Source organism: Mesocricetus auratus, unplaced genomic scaffold, assembly GCF_017639785.1.
Source record: "Mesocricetus auratus isolate SY011 unplaced genomic scaffold, BCM_Maur_2.0 Super-Scaffold_100008, whole genome shotgun sequence".
NCBI lineage: Eukaryota > Metazoa > Chordata > Mammalia > Rodentia > Cricetidae > Mesocricetus > Mesocricetus auratus.
The window spans coordinates 33574163-33595676 of NW_024429192.1; the positions used below are offsets into that span (position 1 = coordinate 33574163).

The 21514-nt window shown below is 39.2% G+C and overlaps 1 protein-coding gene and 1 pseudogene across 2 annotated transcripts in view; both read left to right on the forward strand.

Annotated features, from left to right (window-relative positions):
- The window catches only part of Epha6 (EPH receptor A6), an 863593-nt gene that overhangs the window by 750563 nt on the left and 91516 nt on the right, over positions 1-21514 (forward strand). The window lies entirely within an intron of this gene.
- On the forward strand, positions 7078-7927 carry LOC106021640 (annotated as a pseudogene).

Here is a 21514-nt window from a genome sequence, read left to right on the forward strand (position 1 = left end):
TGGCTGCATCTGGAATAGAATTAATAAAACTGTCCCGTTGCCACAGAAACATTGAAGGAGATAACAAGCTAAAGTGTGGCCACTGTTGAGACCGCCTACTTAAGAAATGCTGTGAAGCATTTATAGGGCAGACTTCCAGTTTCAGCCAAGATTCATCTCCATTCAGCAGGCCCAAGAGAAGAGGAACAACACACTATCAGAAAATTTTGAGTTTTCAATAAACACCCAGGCAACTGTGAATCAATTTATCTGAGGCTCCCATCTTGATTAACTGGGCTAACAAAATCTAGACCCACATCCAATTATTCCCCCCCTGCAACTTTGTACATCATTAAAGAAGACAGAAGTTACAAGCAGATAAAAACCTGTCAATACAATGGGGAATGGGATAGAAAAGGAAGGAAAAGGAGGGGACAAGGAAACACTAGAATTTCTCTTCTTACATTTATATGAGGAAAAACTGCCCAGAAAGCTTAATAACTTCTCTGGTATTATTTTAATATGTGCGTTGGTGGCGCACGCCTTTAATCCCAGCACTCGGGAGGCAGAGGCAGGCGGATCTCTGTGAGTTCGAGACCAGGCTGGACTACCAAGCGAGTTCCAGGACAGCCTCCAAAGCCACAGAGAAACCCTGTCTCGAAAAAACCAAAAAAAAAAAATATGTGATATTCCACAAAACTCAAATGTTTTATTTTCAATTTCTACTAGAGGACTGATTTAACCATAGAATGTATTTCATAATAATGAAACCATTAGCCTTGATATTACATCTTTCCTTGACAAATTTAGTATTCTCTACGTCTCTAGATTCTTCTAAAAGATTGTTTCCCCACTCTTTCTTTAGAATGCCTATGATACTTACACTTCTCCCTCAGTTTATGTTAACAGCCTGTAAAATTCTATGCAAATATTTTATGATGTAACTATAACACATGGCCAAATATCAACCAATACCATTTTGCAGATAGCAAAATCACTCAAGTTGCCTCAGCACTGAATTTTTATCTCAGTTGTGTCAAGATAACTATATGTATCTCAAATTATGCAATTGAACATTTAGTATCTCTAAATCTGATGAGGTTTCAAGATACTAGAAATGATCAGGTTTTGCTTGAACTCTAGTATGATATATGGGAATGAAAAAGGAAAAAAAACCTTTTGGAGTTGGGTTTTCCAGTATGTGGACTAGGAGTATTCTCCTGTTTCTAAACTGAAACTCCTTCTCCATACTCAGCAAGAACTAGTTGATCTTATAGTCCCTTTATGAGAACTGTGCATGCTTTGGAGGGCAGGGAAGGGTACAAAGCTGATAAAATCACTTCACAAATGGTCAGCAGCAGAAGCTATCAAAGGATTATGAGGCCATTAAAACCTTCATAGCCTCTTGTTGCTCCTGAATGGGACACAGTGCATTTGGAAAGTGTTCTGAACACAGTTGGTTGGGTTTTGTTTTTCTTAGTCGAAAATTGCCTGAGAGAGAAGACACACATTTTATGAGACTTAATGAACAAGGACTTTTTGCTTTTCCTTGGTTTCTGAAGACAAGATTTCTCTGTGTAGCCCTGACTGTCATGGAACTCACCCTGTCGACCGGCTGGCCTGGAACTCAGAGATTCACATACCACTGCCTCCTCAGTGCTGGAACCAAAGGCATGTGCCATCACTGCTCAGCAAAAGAGGGTATTTTTTATTGTTTATCTTCCTGAAGGCAAAACCCTGAGCCTTATCCAAAATAAAAAAAGAAGGGAGCAGAGGAATTAATTTATCTCCTAATATTTCACTAATAAGTTCTCCAGATTTAAGTTGGGATCCTTGTGAAATGACCAAATGCAAAATTGCAAAAAAATTAATTGTTAAGTAAAGTTGTACCTGTTTAAAACATGATGAAAATTACAGAAATAATTAAAATTTGTATAAAAAAGAAAAGAAAGAAAATGCATAGGCTTTTCTGCAACTATTTTAGATGACTAGTTTTCTTTCTTAGGAATGAAATAGTTTCAAGAACATTGGAGAGAAAAAGAAAGCATTGCATAGGCAAAAGAAGCACTTGATTATAGGAGAAGATGCAAAGCAGTGGGCAAGTCTACAGACTTGGGTCCATCCAATCCAGCGTGAACCTCCATAATGTAATTGATGCAGACGGGGTGAGGACTGTGTGGAGAGCCCTGCTGCCAGATTAAACCCTAATTATAAAGAAAGAGTCAAGAATTCAAGAATTCAACTTGAAGAAAATGTTAAATTACCACAGTGGATTTTCTGTGTGTTGGAAAATGTTACCAGAAATTTAAAAAAGAAAGAAAAGAAAAATCAAACACTAATTTAGGGGGAAAGATACATGTTTTCCCAAAATTCATGGCTATGTCTCTCAATTAATTTATTGGAGATGAGGTTGACAACAAACAAATGAATTGTGTGTGTATAATTTTTGCATTTGTTTTTTTCTATTTGGCTTGGGAGAGGCATGTGTGTGTGTGTGTGTGTGTGTGAGAGAGAGAGAGAGAGAGAGAGAGAGAGAGAGACAGAGAGAGAGATAGAGAGAGAGAGAGAGAGAGAGAGACAGAGAGAGAGCATGTGCGCATGCACACTTGCATGTACACATCATAGTAGGGGAGGTGTAGTGCATGCTCATCAGTGTGCAAGTACTTACCCTCCTGTGTGAACATGCCAAAGTTAGAGCACAGCACAACCTCTGTTGTTCTCTACCTTGTTTCCTGGAGATAGGATCTATCTCATGAGAAGAAGCTGGTCACTTTTGCTCGGTTGGCTGGTCAGGAATGGCTTAGGGGCTGCCTGATTCTATACCCTAACACTGCAGTTGCAGGCATTTGTAGCCATGCTTGACTTTTTACATGGATGCTGGCTATTCAAACTGATCCTCTCATCCTCCAAATCATCTCCCCTGTACTTGTTTGTATGAGACAGGTTTCACTAAATAGCTCTAACCAGCTACAATAGGTATTATGGACCAGGTGGCTTTGAAACTTGTAATCCTCCTGCTTCTGCATCCTGAGTACTAGGGTGGTCATTTTATTATCCTAAGACAAATGAATTTATGTAATAGAAATACATATTTTTCTCTTGTACTTTAAATATTTTTTCTTCCTTTTTTTGTTTAAGTTAGAAACAAGCTTGTTTCACATGTCAATCCCATCTTCCTCTTCCTCTCCCTCCCCTCCTCCCCATCCTTCCCCACCAGGCTCCCTCATGCCCCACCCAATCTCCACTCCAATCCCCAAGGAGGGTGAGACCCTCCATTGTGGATCTCCAGAGTCTGTCATTGTATCTATGTGTTCTTTTTGTCAAGTTGTCTTTTATATACATTTACAGTAAGACTATAATGATATTCATATAGAATACTATTCCTTATACTTCTCTTGGCATTTTAAAAAAATATCACAGTATGTTTGTCTTTGCTAGCTTTCTAGCTTTCAATTTTAGGGATTAATCCAGGGCATATTTCCAACAACATAAAATACAATTCTTTTTAAAGGTCATTATGTTCTGGACTCCCTAAATCCTGGTCCTCCTGCCATTCACACTGGCAGGCAATACAATGCAGATGAATGTGAACTTCACACCCTGAGAGGTGTTGGGACCAGATTGCAAAGTCTTTTGTCCCTCATTGCATGTGGCTTGAGTTAGCTTGTCTAGAGCAATGCAAAGTAAAAAGACAAAATAGGTGACAATGGGCCCCCTTTTTTAATTTTAATTTTTAAATTTAAATTAGAAACAAGGTTGCTTCACATGTCAATTCCAGGTCCCTCTCCCTTTCCCTCCCCTCCTCCCACGCCCTCCCACCAACCCACTCAATACTCCCTAATTTCCCCAGGGAGGGTGAGGCCCTCCATGGGGGTGTCCATAGTCTGTCATTTCATCCAGGGCAGGGCCTAGACCCTCCCCCAAGAGTCCAGGCTGAGAGTGCATCTCTCATTGTTGGATAGGCACCCAAAGTCCATTTGTATCCCAGGGATAAATACTGATAGACCCCCTTTTTACAACAGCTCCAAGAAGGAGAAAAATACCAGTGATAGATACAATCTGACAGAGATACCCCCCGTTAAAACAGTAGCCTGTAATATGCACAGCACCTGATTTGTGTCGGCCACAATATCTTCCCTGTCGTAGAAAACCATCAGCAGTGTAGTACTGGTAGAGGACATCATGTGTCAATTCTTCCCCGGTACTGGAATCATTGAGATTATAAAAGTAATACTTAAAGTTTCCTAAAATGTGAAGCATAGTTTCCTATTTAATAAGTTAACTACAATGCACTTAACATACAGAAAAAAAAGAGATCCTGGTTCATGGGTAGCTCACTATCCCCACGTGTATACAACCCTGAGTTTGATCTCCAGAATAAATAAACAAACGAAAGGTTATCTTAAATCCCAACTTCTTCTAAGTAAAAATTTTTTTAAAACTGCATCTAAGATAACACTTCTATTTTTGTCTAATTGAATTTTCAACAAGTCTTCTTTCTGTCTTGTACTTTAATCAATACATCTGCACAAAGCACTTTTAGGTGTCATCTTTTCCACTATAATTCCTTCAATGAAGTGGAAGTATTAATTCCCTGTTGTATTTTTAAATCCATAAACAACATCACTTTCTATCGTTCGATAGTACCTACAATCTACAATCTCTTTCTGTGTCTTCACACTATACATCTCATTTATCATATAAATCTTGTGTAATGTTACCAAAAGAATTTCAGAGCAACAAAAATAATTTTAAGCAAGGCAACCCAGTTCAAAAAGAAAGATTCCTTGTTCTTTCTCATCTGCAGGTCCTAGTCACTAACCATTAAGTGAATCCAGATGGGAATAAATACGAGTAAAATCTTAGGAACTCAAAATGGACTTCCTAGTCTGTTCTGTTTGTTAACAGAGCTTTAATGGGTGGGTGAAAGGACAATGGAATAAAGTAGAAGTGGGAATACTGTGAGTTAAATGTACAGAGAATGGGGTGGTAGTGGGAAAATTTATCCCATTCTTCCCCATCCTTTTCAAATGTATACCTCTGTAACTATTACCATTTTACATACACACAAGAGTATGTGTGCATATACACACAACCTGCAGAGTCCATTTATTGTTGCTCATATGTATATGTGGATTCTTTAATATTTTTTAATCTGTGAAAGTTCCATATATTAATTCAATGTATATTGATCATATCCACCCCCCACTACCTCCTTCTAGCCTTTCCTGGTGCTTTACAACTCTTTTCCCAGTCAACTTTCAGATTTATTTTAATTTTCTATATCTAATTAGTTATATATCTAATATATAGAGAATATATATCTAATTTTGTTATATCTAATTCATTCTGCCCATATGCAAATAGATGTGTAGCCATCCATTGAGGCATAAGCAACCTATCAGCAGCCACATTCCCAAAGGAGAGCGATTCTCCCTCCTGCAGCAAATATCAACTATTAACAGCTTCTCAGAAGGACATGGGGCCTCAGGAGCCCCTATACCAACCAAAAACCATTGTTTAATGTATGGCTTAGAACCATGGACCATCTATACCTGAAACCAATTCTAAGAGCTGAAGTAATAAAAAGAATAATAAGGAAAGGCAAAGTCCTATCAGCTCTCTGTTATTTGTGGATTAATCCACCCACTCATCCCTGTATGCAAATATCTCCTGGCTAATGCAATTAAATGTTTTGATAAATAATAATCTTATACTTGACAGCACAATATAAGCAAAATGTATGCTTTTAAAACAATAAACAAAGTAGTCAACATATCAAAGAGATAATAAAACACCTTGAGGATTTGATTTTTCTTTGAGAGATGATCTTAAGAGTCAGGTCACAGGTTTCAGCCCTCAGCTGTGGCATTCAGTTGGAAGGCATCAAAACAACAGCCTTGTGAGAATGTGCCCTGGCTCACCTCATCTATGCAAATAAAAGATAAGCAGTCTCCCATCCTTCAGCTGTTTTCCCATGGAAAATAATTCTATGGGAGACATGCCAATTTTTTGTTTTGGTTTTTCGAGTTCCTAAATCACAAAATAGACTGTTTCTTGGGAATGCTTACTAATACCTACTTTTGTGGCATACTCATAACAGCAAGTCTTAAAAACTGGATACAGATAGTTGGGTGGTGTTGATTCATACCTTTAATGCCAGCACTAGAGACACAGAGGAAGGCAGACCACTATGAGTTCAAGGCCAGCCTGGTTTGAGGTCAGAGCAAATTCCAGAACAGCCACGTCTATACAGAGAAACAAAAAATAACCCACCTGGATACAGAAAGAATTTAGACAAGTAGAAATGAATAGATATGATAATATTTCATTTATATAATTACAAAATTCTCACAGAATAGCATAAGGAAAAAAGTGAACTACATATTCACTTTAATGAGTGTCCACCAATAAGAAAACAGATAACACCTGAGATGTAGTCGGGTAATAACACATGGAACAGGTCTTATAATAAGCAGCCCCTGATTCATTGTCTCCCTTTGCTATTTTTTTTTAAAATCCTATCACTATATAGTTACTCCAACAGTTATCTGATAAGGAAATATAAATCCTACACTTGATGAGGGTATTTATTGTGGGAAAGTACTTAGAAGAGAAACTGACAACCCAGGCTAGTCTCAGCAACTTTCAGAGACCAGACCAGACCCCAAAAAGAGAGAGTGTGCCTTTCTCCTCATTCTTTTATCCACAGCCCTTATGCACCTGTAGCCATGCCCAAAACGGGCATTGTTAGTGGCACTGGTACCTGGATTTCTCCCTACAGTTATCACCAGAATCTTATCCAGAGACTGGCATACCTTGCCTATTGGCAAAAGAATCTAGGAAGTAATTTTGATGTGGGAGGTCTTTCTGGTGAGGAAAAGTCCCCTTCTACACAATTTGAAATTTGTGTCCTACTAAGAACAGGTGTTGACCAGAGACTAGCAGAATCAGGGCGTAAAGACCCCCGCTCTGCCTTAAGGCAACTCAACGTGGACAACATAGAAAGGAGAACACGCGCCTTTCCACGTTACCCTGGGATGGGTACATACAGCGCTGTTCTTGATTCCTGTAGTAACTTAAATGGAAACTTACACAATGTCCTGAGCCTTTGATGTCCTGCAGATGAAGGAAGAAGATGTCCTCAAATTCCTTGCTGCAGGAACCCACTTAGGTGGCACCAACCTTGACTTTCAGATGGAGCAGTACATCTACAAAAGGAAAAGTGATGGTATCCTCATCATAAATCTGAAGAGGACATAGGAGAAGCTGTTGCTGACAGTCAGGGCCATCGTTGCCATTGAGAACCTTGCTGATGTCAGCGTTATCTCCTCCAGGCAGCGAGCTGTGCTGAAGTTTTCTGCTGCCACTGGAGCCACTCCAATTGCTGGCCATTTCACTCCTGGCACCTTCACCAACCAGATCCAAGCAGCCTTCCAGAGTCACAGCTTCTAGTGGTCACTGACCCCCGGGCTGACCAGCCCCTCACAGTGGTGTCTTACGTCAACCTCCCCACTATTGCTATGTGTAACACAGACTCTCTGCTGTGTTACTGGGACATTGCCATCCTGTGCAACAAGGGAATTCACTCAGTGGGTCTGATGTGGTGGATGCTGGCCCAGGAAGTACTCCGCATGCGTGGCATGATCTCCCCAGAGCACCCATGGGAGGTCACGCCTGACTTTTACTTCTACAGAGACCCAGAGGAGATTGAGAAGGAGGAGCAGGCTGCCACCGAGAAGGCTGCGACCAAGGAGGAATTTCAGGGCGAATGGACAGCGCCAGTGCCTGAGTTCACGGCTGCTCAGCCAGAGGTGACCAACTGGTCTGAGGGTGTGCAGGTGCCTCCATACCCATACAGCAGGTTCCTACTGAAGACTGGAGTGCCTAGCCAACCACTAAGGACTGGTCAGCAGCTCCCACAGCGCAGACCACTGGGTGGTCCTGAGCTGCTCTGCAGACACCCTAGCAAAGGGAAAAAAGGTGGAAGGAAAGTAAAGTTTCTACAAGCTGAAAAAAAGGAGGAAAGAAATAAAGGAAGGAAGGAAGGAAGGAAGGAAGGAAGGAAGGAAGGAAGGAAGGAAGGAAGGAAGGAAGGAAGGAAGGAAGGAAGGGGAACGTGCAAATAACAAAATCCAACTTTAAAACATGAAGCATCAAAAGATAGAGATAGGAGGAGGAGGGAGAACTGAACAAGAAAGTCTGGGCTTCAAATGTATTAGAAATAGTTCAGTGTGGCATGGGGTCAGGGAGGGGATATATGTATGCATGTATGTGCCTTTGTCCATGCGTGCATGTGAGACAACCAGAGGTTGATGACAGGTGTCCTCCTCTTACAATCTCTGCCTTACGTTTTAGAATCTGTAGTTCATCATTTTTGATAGGGTGGCTGGCCTGTTAGCCACTGGGTTCTACCTACCTCCCCTTCCTACCATTGAGATTATAGGCACAGCACCACACCAAGCTCTCACTTGTAGACCTAGGATTCAAACTGAGGATTTTATGTTTGTACAGCAAGCTCTTTACCCGATGAGCTATCACCCTCATCACCCTATGTTTTTTAGCCAGGTTGAGGAACCACAGGTAATTATAGTCTATACATGACTTTCACTTGAAGTATTTTAAATTTCTTTGTTCCTTTATTCACTCTGTATGTGTGTGTGTGCGCGCGCGCGCGTGCGTGTGTGTCTTCTGTAGGCATGTCTGCATGTGTGTGTAGATATACTGACTCTCCAGACCCATATGGAAGAAAGAGGATGGAATCTTCCTCAGTTGCCTCTCCCCCTTAATTTGGAGCAGACTCTCTAGCTGAACCTGGTGCTCACCCTTTTATCTACTAGACTTGACTGTCCAGTGAGCCCCTGGAATCCACTGGACTCTCCAGAGAGACCCAGTGCTGGGATTCCAGATATGAGCAACTACGTCCAAGTTTTATATGGGTACTGCGGATTTGCTGTTGACTGAATGAGCCTTGAGTCCTCCTTTCCCTTCATCCCTGGACAGTATGCAACTCTGAAAGGCAGACATTTCCTCTCTCCCTGATTCTGACTCCAAGTCCCAAAAGAACAAAACTTGATCAACAGAACTCTCTACAGACTTGGAAAATATAACTTATTTGGGCAAGCTCTTAGAGAAAACACCCTCTTTATTGTCAGTTCCATCTCTGCTGGTTGGCTGGGAGTGCTTTAACAGAGCACTACAGAGAGGGTAACTTAATTGGCAAAACTGATTGTCTCATACTCTGATGCTAAAGTCTGACATCAGGCCTGGTTCCCTCTGGGGGAGGTTAGGGATAGTCTATTCCGTCTCTCTCCTATTCACTGGTGGTGGGTTGGCTATCTTTGTTGGGTTTTGACTATAGGAAGCATCACTCCTATCTGTCTGTGCCTTTTGATGCACAGGTGTTTTCCTGTGTGCATGTCTGTCAGTCTGTCAGTGTTCCCTTCTTCATAAGGATACATGCTTCACTGGATTAAGGGCATATCCTACTCTGAGGAAAATGCATTTTAAATGATAAAATCTACAACAAGCCTATTTCCTAGGAAGTTCATATTCTGACTACTGGGTATTGGATTTTCAATCTAGAAATTGAAAGGAGACACTAACTAGACCCCAAGCAATCCTTTATGTCTAATATCAAAGTCTATAAGAGATTATCTTTCTTTGATCTACCAACAACCCTCTTTAGTCCTCTCTCTGTCATGTTGGGTGGTGTGTGTGTGTGTGTGTGTGTGTGTGTGTGTGTGTGTGTGTGTGTTTCCCAATAAATCTTCCTAGAACTCAATTTATATAACTGGAAGACACTTGAAGACATTTCTCTTTTGATGAGTTGTTTTGTTTTTTGTCAGCTCATGTGTTATTGTCATGTACAATATCCCAAGTGCTTTTTCTCTTTATTCTCACCTACCTCTCTTTATTGAACTGGAGAACATTATTTCCCACATGATGCAGCCTTGGAATTCTACCGTAATTGTTTCCCTAATGGGTTCTTCTGACTTACAAACGCCAGGTTTATTTTGACTTGTATATGAAGTTTGATTGCTTGCATTCATAATTGACTTTCCCTTTTGATATATTAATCAGAACCATCATATTTCAAGATGATAATTAGTTGGAAAGCTGTAGCAAACATTTATGAAGTTATTTATAGATATATCCACCTTCTTTCTGCATGGTAACATTGTTTAATAAATCAAAGAACTATGAAAATGACAAACTACACAGACTAAAATCTTTGAATTTTGCTAGAAGAGTGGCTTTCATAAATATCTACCGTGACTGTAGCTTAATTATACTCCTGTTCCATATTTTGACTCTACTATTTTGAAATGGCCTCACAAATATTATGTATTCAAATATTTAAAGGTGTTATGTTGTGTGTTCTGAAGTTATTTTATATATTACCTCAGAAGAGACATTGCTAAAAATAATAAATAGACATAACATTTCTAGTTTTCCATTTACACTTTTTCTGAACTGGAGAAAAACAAATTTACCATGCAACACATTTGAACATTTTCAAATCAAAGTCCATGAATATAAATAAATATACGAGAAGCATTTACTGAAATGCATCTTCATATCTGGTTACTTTAGAATATTTGAACAGGAGAAATTGAAGACGATACCGAAAGAGCTTTTAGATCATCATTATCATCATCGTCATTGTTGTTATTATTTGTGGGGATGTGTAGATCAAAGGAAAAGCTAAGATTTCATCTCTAGAACACCACCCACCTCCTTTTATACAGAGCATTTCTTGGTCTTGTGTTCACCAATTAATCTAGACTGGATGGCAGGAAGACCAGAATTCTCTTATCTCTACCTCCTGGATGCTGGGATTAAGTAAGGGACCATCAGCCCTGGTAATGTTTTTATGGGTTCTGGGAATTGAACTCAAGTCTTCATTCTTCCATAACAAGTACTCTGCCAGCTGACCTACCTCCCTATCCCTCTGGTTACCTTTGAAATACTTTTTCCCGACAACAATTACTATAGGTGGGAGATAGAAACAGACAAAATAAGAGGAGAGGTGTCTTCTATGGTGAGTTTCTTGGGGAAATCCTTGGTTAATGAAACACATGAGCCATTGCAAAGCCAGTGGAACTATGAAAATGAGTCTACACTCTTTCTTGTGCTTTCCTTCTTTGTAAAACTAACCACAGAAGTAAATACCTTTCTCAGTCCATGCTTCATCAAAGAAGGGAATGCACTGTTTAGTTCATTTTTGTCACAAGAAAAATGTATCCAAAAAAGGAAAGGTTACAACAAATTTTCTTCCTGATTTCTCTGCTTTTGTTTGGTGAACTTATCCATACAGTTAAACTATGACAACTCATGATACATGTTTTGGTGTGTAGACAGAGACACCAGAACCTTTAAGGTACCTTATGTATGGACATTCATCAAACAAATAACAAATAAGTAAATGTAAACATATACATATAAAACATTCATAAAAGTTGTTCATGCCAGGCATTGGTGATGCATGCCTTTAGTTTAGCAAATGGAACTCTGTGAGTTAGAGACCAGCCTGGTCTACAAGAGCTAGTTACAGGACAGCCTCCAAAGCCACAGAGAAACCCTGTCTCGAAAAACCAAACAAAAAAAGTTGTTCATAAGGATCAAGCATTTTCCAATTACCATTCAAAGAGAGTTGTTTTGTTTTGTTTTGCTTTGTTTCAAAAACCCTGCCTGGAGGGGGAAAAAGTCTTTTAAGGGCAATCCAAGCCAAAATATTGTAACTGTTTTTCAGGCAGTCAAAATCCTCAGATTCACCGCTTGAATTCCCTGAGATGTTTTAGAAATTAGGAAGCATCCCTTAGTAACAGCATTCATACAGCCTAGTTATGAAAAGAAAAATATTTCCAGGCAAGTTAGCTGATCCACACTTCTTTATTACCATTAATTCTGCCACTTACAGTCTATTTCTAATACCCATTATTCTGGTTAACAATCTACTATTTTCAGTGAAACTTTTTTTCCTTAATGTGCATTATGCTAATCCTCTATTATTCAGGCACTGAGACAGCATACAGTCAGGTATAAACACCTCTCCTGCAGCCCGGACTCCCTAGCTGAATACTGCCAAGCCACTCCCGAGTAACTAATCCATCACTCCTACTTTAGAATATAAACCAACAGCATATCTGTATTAGTCAATTTTCTATTACTGTGATAAAACAGCAAGGCTGATACAACTGTTTAATTGGGATTAAAGTTTCAGAGTTTAGAGTCCATTACAGCAGAGGGAAGACACAGCAGAAGTTCTTCAGAGGAAGAGCTGAGAATTCATAGGACCTTAAACAGAAGGCAGAGAGTACACTAAGAATGGTATGAGTCTTTGGAGGCATCAAATCCCTTCCACCCATTCCCCAAAGCTAACACCCCCACCCCCCACCCCATCATGTACGTTCTTCAACAAGACCAAACCTCCTAATCCTCATCAGTCAAACAGTTCCACAAACTAGGGACAAAGCATTCAAACACTCCAGCCTATGAGGCCATCCTCATTGAAAACCACCACATTACCCTAAAATAATGTAAATTATAGACACCACAGCATTGTAGCAAATTGCTAAGATGCTGTGATCTTCTATGGTGCTCATCAGGCTTGCCTGCCTTTTTGCTTTTCCTCATTTATAGTTCTGGTTTCCTTTATGACAATAGGCATTGTTATGCTGGCACTTTGATTTAAAGCTTGTAGGTCATTTTGTCCTTGATTACTCATCTTGTGCCATTCAGGAAATAAGTAGTATTTCCTGTTGCCATCTAAAGTAATATATACTTTTTTAGGAACAGACTCTGCAATGTCTTCTTGGGAATACCGTGACAAAATTTTAATGATGTAAACACCTGAGGAACACTTGTGAAGCTGGTCTACAGCCTGCACTTTTAGAAAACGCCTGAATGCTGTGATTCTTAAAAACACTAAATCTGAAGCCACGTTCTATTTTGTATGTTACAGTTAAGTGATAGTATGTATCCTTATGCAACTCAACTGGGCAAGTTGATGTTATTCCGTAGGTTTATGTAGAGCATCTACTTGTAAGTACACTCTGCAATTTTCATAAATATTCAGTAATGACAAAGCAGATTCTCAATTATTCAGATGTGAATTGACTATATGATGGGTTATCTGGGCTCTCAAATCCTTCTGCCTTGTTTAATCATTCTGGCTGTTTCATCTTTTGAAGCTCCTTAGCAAGTCTGATGGCATAGTTATCTATAAATTGCAGATTATCTGTGCAATAGTCTACCTAAAATGACCATGTCCCCTATATACAATAAAGGAGTGTTGACTGTGCTATCCACTAGTCACACAAGCATGTTGGAAAATTGCCTCACAATTAGCTCTGTAACTGCTTATGAATATTGCTAAATTTGCATGTACAAAGATAATACATATAAATAATTGTGAGATTAAACAATTGTTCCTGGCAAGGGTTTAAGAATAGCATTACTATTCTTATCCAAATTTGCAAAGAAATCAAAAGTACGGAGGCAACCCTTTCATCTCAGACACACCCACAGATATTTAGAGAGAGAAAGTATCTAGCCATCTGTACTTGGAAATAGAGCTTACCTCCCTTTAACACTTTCCCTGTTGCTTTTGCATTTGTTTTTGTTGTTTTTTGTTTTTGAAAGAAAATATTCATATTTTAATTAATTCTTAAATTATTTAACTTTTTACACATGTAGTCTCAGCTCCCTCTCCCTCTCCTCATGGCCTGCTCCCCAATCCCCCAACTCCACACTCCATCCCCCTCCACTCCCCAGGGAGAGTAAGGCCTTACCTGGGGGGATTTTCGAAGTCTGCAACATCATCCCGCATGGCCCAGTCTCTCCCCCATGTGTCCAAGCTGAGAGAGCATCCCTCCATGTGGAATAGGCTCACAGAGTCCATTTGTATGCCAGGGATAAATACAATCCAAGGCCCCATAGATTGTCAAGGCCTACTCTCTGACACCAAGATTCAGGAGGCCTGGATCAGTCCCATGCTGGTCTCTCAGTCACCAGTTTTTGATCCATGCCTTCCCCCTAGTTCAGGCCAGCTGCCTCTGTGGGCTTCATCAGCCAGGTCTTGCTTGATTCCTTTGCTCTTCACTCCTCTTTGCAACTGGGTTCCAGGAGTTCAGCTCTGTGTCAGGTATCTGCCTCTGTTTCCATGAGCCACTAGATGAGGGCTCATGTTTTTCTTTTTGTGACTGGATTACCTCACTCAGGATGGTTTCTTTTAGTGCTGTCCATTTGCCTGCAAATTTCAAGATTCCATTTTTTTCTCCGCTGAGAAATACTCCATTGTGTAAATGTACCACACTTTCTTTATCCATTCTTCAGCTGAGAGGCTAAGCTGCTTCCAAGTTCTGGCTATTGCAAATAATGTTGCTATGAACATAATTGAGCAGATGTCCTTATTTTATGAATTTGCATCTTTTGGGTATATGCCTAAGAGTGGAATTGCTGGATCCTGTGGTAGACTGATTCCCATTTTCCTGAGGAATCTGCATACTAATCTCCAAACTATCTCCAACTACACAATGGAAAAAAGAAAGCATCTTCAACAAATGGTGCTGGCATAACTGGATGCTGGCATGTAACTGACTGAAAATAGATTCATATCTATCACCATGCACAAAATTTAAGTCCAAATGGATCAAACAGCAATCTAGCCACACTGAACCTCTTAAAAGAGAAAGTGGGAGGTACCCTTGAATGAATTGGTACAGGAGACTGCTTGCTGAACATAACTCGGGTAGTACAGACACTGAGATCAGCAATTAATAAATGGGACCTCCTGAAACTGAGAAGCTTCTGCAAGGGAAAGGACACAGTCAACAAGGCAAAAAGGCAGTCCACAGAATGGGAAATGATATTCACTAACCCCACATCTGACAGAGGGCTGATCTCCAAAATTTACAAAGGACTCAAGAAGCTAGTTTCCAAAACAACAAATAATCCAATTAAAAAGTGGGATACAGAACTAAATAGAGGAGTCTAAACTGGCAGATATACACTTAAGAAAGTGCTCAATGTCCTTAGCCATCAGGGAAATACAAATCAAAACAGCTCTGAGATACCATCTTGCTCCTGTCAGAATGGCTAAAACCAAAAACACTAATGAAAGTTTATGATGGAGAGGATGTGGAGAAAGGAGATCACTCCTCCACTGCTGATGGGAGAGCCAGCTTGTACAGATTTTGCATTTGTTCACAGGTACTTTTTTTAGAATTCTCCGGGTACATCACTGCCAAATTCAGACTGACTTCTTGATTATACAATAGCAAGTTTATTTATTCAATACATGCTTGGGCACAGCTTCAAATCTCTGGTCATACAATGTTCAATTAATTTACGAAAGTGACTTGAAGATTCACAAGATGTTCAAGTAGAAACAACAAACTCTGGTTTAAATGGTGTGTAAAACCTTAATGAAAGTTTTTGCTTTGGAATAGAACTTTTCTTGATCTTTTCTCTAGCTACAGAAATTGTTTTGAAATCAACAACATCAATACACATTTGTATTTATTTTAAATAAATGTTATCACGATTCTTCTGATTTTATGTTTTTACCAGGCCACACTGTTCATCTGAGCAAGACTCTTACACCTTCGTCAAAAGAGAATTTCTCTTTTTTTAGCTTATTATTATTACTTATTACATTTTTAAATTAGAAACAAGAAAATCTGGGAGTTTTGGGAAGGCAAAATATCTTCTAGAGGATCTGTAATTAGGTTCTTTCAAAGGTCCTTGATGGCCTGTAATTGGTGCCAACTCGGCTACCTACCATACGTTTTGTCCCTCTCGCAGTCTCCATTTTCCCACTCGTGAATACCCTCAGATCGTTGGTGTACACTGTTCTAAATTTAACCCCTCTACATCATAAATACCGTCCCTTGAGCACACAGCTGCCTGAGACCACCAGAGTGGAATTTAGCAAATTCACAAATAACTACCCAAGCTATCATCATTTTCCTCTCCTCTCTCTCTCTCTTTCTTTCATTCAATTCTATCACACCAGAAAGACTAGGCAAGTTGATGAGTTGGAGGCAGAATAACAAATTTAAAAAAAAATAGATTCTACGATATAGTTATAAGGCAGTTGAGTGAGACTAGTTCCTTGTACTCAGTCACTGTAATGATTCCTAATCAAGCCTAATTTGTCTTTTTTACTGATTGCAAAGGAGCAAGTGAGAGTTATGTGTTCGGACTATGGGTTTGGGTTTATAAAAGAATATTCAATAGGACTACACAAGTGACATAGTCGGTGATAAAAATAAAATAGAATGCATTGAATTTATAAATTGCCTTATTATTTTAATAATAGTATTTATATCCTTTAATAATAATTTTTCTGCTGTAATCTTGTTATTGTAACCATGGAAAACGGTCATTTATGAAATCTTTAACTCAGGATAAACTCTGAAAAAGTAATTTCAGGACTTTTTTAAAAATTTCTTCCATTTAAGCAAGAATTGCTAAGCAACTGTAGCAAGTGACAAGTGGGGGAGGGGAGATGAAATCCCAGCATGGATTTTCCATTGTCAAAAAACTAAAGGGAAGGTAGAGCGGGAAGCTGTGATTTCTGATCCTTTTCTACCCAGCAAGCTTGACTCCGTTCCCTATGCAGCCCACAACACTGTTTAGATCCTCACTGCAATCCACTTCTTCCCACTGCCCCACCGAGGTGGCTGAGAGCGCGATTTAGGATGCACTGTCCTCTGCTGGGTTATGCCGTCCATCACAGCTCCCAAAAGGATGAGAGCTTGGTGCTTTCCAAGTGAAAAATGAAAAGGTTTCAAAGAATCCAGTTAAATACCAATTAAATTCAGATCCAAAATTGTATTCTTCCTTTCCTGGCCAAGGGGACTAAATTATACAATAAATTGTCTCTTTCGATTCCAATTTCAAGTTCTACTTCTTACCTATTAAATCACCCAAAGTGCTTTTGCAGGTCTACCAAATAATGTTCCAACTTCCAGCTCTGTAAAATAATACTTTCTCCTGTGCATGTATGCCTCTATATGATAGACTTACATGTATCTCCCATTCCTTTTCTCCATAGAGTTTTGATATGAAAAATTCCCTGCCCAAACTATTCTTTTGTTTTTCTGAATACTAAGAGCTTCTGTTGGCTTTTAAGAGCAGAGATTCATTACTATAATTCTTTCTAACTATTATTGAAGGCAGGTGGGAGAAGAGTTAGGGGCCCTCTGGGCAGTAAGTAGAAATGGCCCAGTTAATGGAAACAACAGTGAAGGAAATGGAGGAAACACGAGATGAAGATGATAGAACCTCACAAAGTGCCTGCCTACTGGCCTTGAGCTTAAAAAACAAATGCAAAATAGCATGGATTTTCTCATATGTAGAGTGCAGGGTTAGAAATAAAGACATGAAACTAGATGAGGGACTGTTAGGCAAGAGGAAAGAGAATAGAGAGGAGGAGATTATAATATGGAATAAGGAGTATGAGTGAGGAGTGCACCTATTTAATATCATAATGAAAGCCACTGTTCTGTAACATATGCTAATAAGGAATTTTTAAATGATAAAAGAAACAAGGGAGAAATCAGGAAATAAAGAGGAACAGAGAGAAGGGAGGTGGGATGAGCAGCAAGAATTTTGAATATGTGGAAAGAGTCCTTCAGTCCTACAGTGATAGATTTTATTGGTACTATTTTGCATAGATGACTTTTTAGTATTATGTGAGTGCAGGAAATTCTTGTTCTAAAAACCAAACTCTTTAGTTTTCACTAAAATTTTGTTTTGCTTAACTACAATCAGAATCTCATCTTTGGAATTAGCTGGTAGAGTAGTTCAAGGACAGAGCCCTTGCCTGTGTGAATAGGCCTTTGGTTCAATGACCAACTGTACCTTGGAGGTGAGAAGAAGAGAAGACGCCACATTTCTCACACCTGAGAATTCAGAATTTTCCTCAAGAGGAACCAGTCATTATTAAAACCCGGTGGAGAATTTTCCTTTTCAAAGAAAAAGTCTCTTGAAAATAGAATTATTCTCATTTAAAGTAAGACTTGTACACAGAGGGTTTGCAAAAGTCAACTTCTGAGCTATAGTTTTATTAACTTCATTGTGAGGCAGCTTAAATAACAGAGACCTAGGGGCTAGAGAGATGGTGCAGAGGATAAGAGCCCAGCTGCTCTTCCAGAGGACCCAGATTTGATTCCCAGCACCCAGTGACAGCCCACAACTGTCTATAGCTCCAGTTCCAGGGGGATCTGATGCCCTCTTCTAGCCTCCACAAGTACCAGGCATGCGCATGGTACACATAAAAGGTAAGTTAATGTTTTTTCTTTAAAAAAGAAAGGAGACAAGAAGAGTGAGAGAACTAATATGAAGAGGAAGTTGATGTTGGCCAGGAAGATGATTAGCATGAATACTTCAGTAAGTTCCAGATATAGACCGAGTAGGAGGCTAAATCATTGTTTTGAGTACATGAAGCCTCATCCACTTTTCACTGGATTAGTGGTTATTGGATTGGGAAACTCCTTTACAGTTTTACAGCCAAGTGTTTCAATATCTCGGCAACTGCCAAATTTCACATAGTAAAAGAACAGAAGGATGGAGTCGGGACTGGGAAGGCAGCTCAGCTGCTGAAGCGCCTGCTGCACAAGCACGAGGACCTGTGTGCCATCCTTAGCACGATGTGACATTTGGGCAGGGTGGCAGGTGCTGGCAGTCACAGTCACTGGAAGACAAAGACAGTAAAAGTCATGGGTCTTCCAAAGGAGGCAGCCTAGCAGGTTCCAGGGAGAGAACCTGGCTCACACAGCAATAGGTGAATGGCATCTGAGGAAGGACCCCCACAAAGCTAACTTCAGTACACACATGTGCATATATATATATATATATATATACACACCCAGACGCATTTTCACATGAACACACACACACACACACACACACCAGGTAATGGGGCACATTTAGGGGCAGGTTTACTCCAAATGGAACTCAAATAAGATTTCTCTAGATAAGTTCCCCTGAGTCAGGGTGAATCTTATTATGCAACATTCTATAAAATGGATTACATCCATTGACAAGTCAATCTCCATATGACCTAGTTCCTCAAGATTTAGTGTAGCTTTTTAGCCTTTTCTTAATACAGTTCTGAAGAAAAAATCTGGTGTGAGAATGAAGTCCATCTTTGTAGAATTATCCCTACATGGAACTAACTGGTCTAACCAAAACTAGCTTTATAATGGGTTAAAGTATATCATTGTTTATCATTAATAAGAATATATTTAATCCTTTACTTGCATGATATATATGCAAGTAATATCACATAAAAGCTTCTTTTGGAAAGTATTTTCTCAATATCCCAAAGGAAAAATAGGCATTTTGTAATATAGAACTTTATTTTAAAAAGATGAGTACAGTGAAAGAAACCTGGATGCTGAGGACATACAATCCTGAGAAAAATAAAAACCTGGATGATTAAATAGTTGCATTTTACCCTAGAAATTATGTTGAGATTTATGGCAAAGCAAGCATATGTACAAGGCAATGTCTCTTTTCTAAGTATCTGAAGCTTCATCTCAACCAAGTGTACAATCTGTCTCCATTTTCACAGGTACACATGTTAATGAAGCAACATTGGCCTCTATTTGCCCATTTAGATATGCTTCATGATACATACAGCCAAGGATATTTGCCATGAATTTCTTCCAACAGCACATTTTTATCCATGGGAGCATGGATAAAATAATATTTAGCAATGTTCCGATAGTACCATATTATGCAAAATAACTGACCTACTCAGGCGACAAAACATTTTGCCTAATTAATTTATCAATGAATGAGGCCCATGTTTTGCATTTTCAAACAAAAGGAGATAAAAACAAATTCTGTCTAGACTGGAGTACTCTTTGTTTCTCTCTGCAGTGTGATACTCCCAGGGAGTATCACAAAGAAATGAGGGAAATTCAATTACTGAGCTGAAATCAAGTCTTTGAAAGGGACAGTACACTGGCTTCTGCTCATTGTGGGCACTTGAGGAAACGGTTATTCAGGTCAGATAACTGACTGATTCAATTAGAAGGAGACAAGAAAACGATTTGCTGAAGCAGGCTCTGTGTCTGTTGTTGACTGTTGTCATCTAAAGCCACAATCGTGTAAGCCAGTGAGCTCCATCTTTTCTCATCCTAATCTATTAGAAGGCAAAACCTGGTTTGAACTCACTACATTAGGAATTCTCAGCCAGGGAATGCCTAATCATCAGATTTCAGGATAAGTTTATACAAATGATTGGACCCCTTCAATATTCAAATGTATCAAGAGTCACAGTCAGCAGGGCATTGGTGGTACACGCCTTTAATCCGAGCACTCAAGAAGTAGATGCAGGCAGATCTCTGAGTTCGAGGCCAGTCTAGTCTACAGAGCGAATTCCAGGGCAGCCTCCAAAACAATACAGAGAAACCCTGTCATGGGAAAAAAAAGAGTCTCGGTCATATAGGAACCACTACTATCATTACATGAAAATAATATTATGTGGCCTGTACTTTAAAGCAAATAAGCTATGAAATAACAATTCTTTATTCATTTCATTTTTCCAACTAAACACAAAAGAAAACCTGCTTAAACAGGATTGGAAATTAAAAGAGCATCAGGGACCAAACAGAAGGAGACACCTAAAGGTCCGCACCATGTAGTTTTTATTTCATTTTCTTTTTGTTGATGTGCCTCATACTGTGTTGATTACTAAGAAAGCAAATATACCAACCAAAACCAAATAATGGGAGATTATACACATCGAAACAGTATCAAATTATTCCAGTTTACTAAACATGACAAACTATAGGCAAAAATCATCTTTCTCTTTAGAATAATTCAATTTATGATTTTGAAACTTAGTAGTAACTTCAAAATATTTGAGAATATTTCTTTTTAATGGTATTATTTTTATCTACATCCCAACTGAAATTTACCCTCCCTTCTCTCCTTCCCGTCTCCTCCTACCACCCCTCTACCCTCCTCCATCCACTCCTCCTCCATTTCTACTCAGAACAAGGCAGGCCTCCCATAGATATCAACTAAAGATGGCATATCAAGTTGCAGTAGGACTAAACTCTCCCTCATATTAATATTGTACAAGTCAACCCAGTATGAGGAATCGGGTCTCAAAAGTCAGCAACAGAGTCAGAGATGGTCCCTGCTCCCTGTTAGGAGTCAAGGCTATTTCTTTCTTTTTTTTAATCAAACAAAGAGTTGTTTCTTTGAGAAAATGAACAAAATAGACAAATCCTTTCCCAAACTAGCTAAAATTATGAGAGAAAATATACAAATCAATAAATCATAAACAAAAATGGGGACATAACAATAGATATCGAGGAAATTCAGAAAATCACAAGACCTCAACATGTAAAAAAAATACATTGAACTTGATAAAGATAAAGACAGGAATAACCTTGAACTCATCAGCACAGGTAAAGATTTTCTGAACAGAACACCATTAGTACAGGCACTAAGATGAGCAATTAATAAATAAGACCTCATGAAACTGAAAAGCTTCTGTAGGAAA